A 3,437-nucleotide genomic window follows, 5' to 3' on the forward strand; every position below is an offset into this window, starting at 1 on the left:
AGGGCCGTTATATAATAATCCGAATCAACATGTGGCGTCTCACCCCAGAGTTCTGATTGTTCTATTGTTATTATGACACCATACATTCAACTTTGAACTCCGGAGCAACAAAAAATCTGATATAACTCATAAGTCACGATGGATCGAGTTACATTCTTTAATGCGTTTTTACTGTAAATCGCCGGAGTGTTGACTCCGTAACTATAACGTACAAAAACATCCATCGGCCATATGTGAAGAATAAATGTGTAATGGGTAGAAATCGTCACGAAGAGCTCTGGAACCTAGCCAAAGGCAACATCTTCAACTCTTTTCGCTTGCTATACAGGGATTCACGAAAGAATGCTCTTTGAATCGTGGCCAGCGGTATGAAAATTCTCATCAAAATATGAGGAGTTGGAAACTTCCACAGAAAGAAATGGAAAAAAATCACTATATCAATGGAAATTTTCCACAAAGGTGTGTAGATCGTGCACTAAAGTTTCTTTCAAATACTACCCTGTTCAAAAAATAAGGTGAATTTTCATTTTTCTCAAGAAATATACAGGGTGTTCCTTAAACACATGCTAATATTTAAGGAGGTAATTCTTAGACCCATTTTAAGAAAAAAACTTCCTATGGACGTATGTCCTAAACGCCTTAACTTTTGAGATACAGGGTGGCAAAGTTTTCAAAAATAATCAGTTTTTTAATAATAACTGAGATAATTTTGTAGACATCTTTGGCATATTTGGTACATATGTTCCATGCCTCAAGGCGCATTTTCTGATGTACACAAATTTGTATTTTTTCAAACAGTGGCATCCCTACGGGTTTCGCATTGAATATTTTTGGGGAAAAAGTACTACGCCAATGCTTTCTTTTCAAAATAAAATCATTTTTAAAATCCTCATTTATTTTTGAGAAAATTTGATCTCCTGGTATTTCTTTGTCCGAAGCATGATTTTCACTCAAAAAAATAAAAATCGACAGAAAGCAAATTAAGAAATTAGATCAATTCTAAAATGAATGAGAATCTGAAAATTGCTTCATAACACATTACCAATTCCCTAATAATATTTGAAAACATAATCTGCAAAAAAATAAATTTTTCACAAAAACGAGTTTTATTTTATTTTGTGACAGTAAGTCTAAACGAATAGCACAAATTTGTTAATTAGTAATAATACCAAAACTGATTATAAAAATTGTTGGAAGTGGCCACCTGCACTTAGTATGCATGCTTCCGCCCTTCTACGCATGGAATTACGCACCCGTTCAAATATTCCCAGCGTATTTCGTATAGTTTCACACGAGGCAACTATTCGCTCTCTTAAATCTTCTAAAGTATTAACGGGAGTTTTATACACAAGAGTGAGATCGGGGTATCTTGCTGGTCATTGCTGAGGTCCTCCGCGACCTATCCAACGATTAGGATAAACTGTATTTAAATGGTTTCGGACAATTACACTGAAATGAGCAGGGGCGCCATCGTGCATGTACCATATTCGATTCCTTAACGCAAGTGGCACATCTTCCAATAACCCAGGTAAGTCTTCTTGGAGAAAGTGTAAATAAGAACGACCATCAAGGCGTCCTGGTAGAAAAAATGGGCCTATTATATGATCACCTATAATTCCTGCCCATGCATTAACCGAAAATTGGTGTTGGAAATGGGTTTCGGTTATTGCATGGGGATTTTCTTCACCCCACACATGATTGTTATGGAAATTTTGAATGGCATTCCGAGAAAAATTTGCTTTGTCTGTGAACAAAATTTGTGTCTCAAACTGCGGATTTAGTGCAATACTTTGTAGATACCACTGACTGAAGTTCACACGCTGTGGAAAATCTCTGGGGAGTAATGCCTGCACTCTTGAAATATGGTATGGGTATAACAAAAAATCAACCAAAATACGCCAAACAATTTGATGAAAAATATCCATAGTTCTAGCGATCTTCCTCGTACTGTCTCAGGATGTTCCTCAATTTCTTGCAGCACCGCTTCCTCAATTTCAGGAGTTCTTACTACACGAGGTCTACCTTCCGGAGTCCCTTTCTTGAAACTACCAGTTTCCCCAAGTCGACGATGAATATTTGAAAAGGTTCGGCTATCTGGTAAGGCACGATTAGGATATCTTTCCTGATAAATGCGCCTGGCTTCTGTTGCATTACCATCGGCAAGGCCATATACGTAATGCATTAGCGCCATTTCCGCATTCGTATAATTTACCATATTTACTACCAGCGGACTACCAAAATAACTTCAATAACACTTCAAAATCAATCAAAACGCGCTGTGACAGTTTTTAACACCAACACCTTACTTTAAACCAACATCAATATTAGCTACTGACGTTTGTACATACAGAGAATTCGTTTTTTATTGCTATGGTGGGTACGACAAATTCCATATTTCCAAGAGGTGCAGTAAATAAATTCTGCTACATGTCATTTATTTCAGGATAACTAAATTTATGTTTTCAAAAATTATTAAGAGGTGCTGCGTTATGACGTAATTTTAATTGAGAACAGTGCATCTGACAACAAACAAATACCTTTTAGATCCTCAATTATTTTGCAACAAATCTGATCTCTTAGTTTGCTTTCAGTCGATGCACGATACCGCATCAGATTTTTAAGGAATTTATCCTTAAGTAAAGCGATTTTTAATTTTTTGAGCGAAAACCATGCGTCGGACAAAGAAAACCCAGCAAATCAAATGTGCTCAAAATTGTATGGAGATTTTAAAAATAATTTTTAATTCAAAATAAAGCAGTGGCGTAGTATTTTTTTTCGCCAAAAATATACATTTCAAAACTCGTACGTACGCCACTGGCAGAGAAAATTAAGAAAATTGTACATCAGAAAATGCGCCTTGAGGCATGGAACATATGTACTGAATATCCCAAAGTTGTCTACAAAATTATCTCAGTTATTATTAAAAAACTGATTATTTTTGAAAACTTTGTCACCCTGTATCTCAAAAGTTAAGGCGTTTAGGACATACGTCCATAGGACATTTTTCCTTGCAGGAGTTCTGACATGCACTTTTTGGTAGTTCTCTTAGCGATGCGGTTTTTATCTCCTCAATCGTCGCAAAACTTCGTCCTTTCATGGGCCTCTTCAACGTTGGGAACAGAAAAAAGTCGCAGAGGGGCAAATCTGGTGAATACAGTGGCTGTATAAGCAAAGACCTTTTCGAGATTTAAACCATTTAGAGGCAATTATTCGAGAATTTGTTGTAAGCACGAAACCCCGTAGTATAAAGAATGCAGCTAAAGATGTTTTAAAAAGGACAATAGATTGCATTGAACGTGGTGGAAGGCACACCGAAATGTGACTTTTTATTTTGTATTTCTATTGGTATTTACATGGTTTAGGCATATGTTTCGATCTGATTTAGTGTTCTTAATTTAAATTATAACTTTATTTTAACAGATGTTTGTTAGAATTTT

This window comes from Leptinotarsa decemlineata, unplaced genomic scaffold (assembly GCF_025532065.1).
Source record: "Leptinotarsa decemlineata unplaced genomic scaffold, Ldec_3_MD MMD2_P_RNA_scaffold_1, whole genome shotgun sequence".
Classification (NCBI taxonomy): domain Eukaryota; kingdom Metazoa; phylum Arthropoda; class Insecta; order Coleoptera; family Chrysomelidae; genus Leptinotarsa; species Leptinotarsa decemlineata.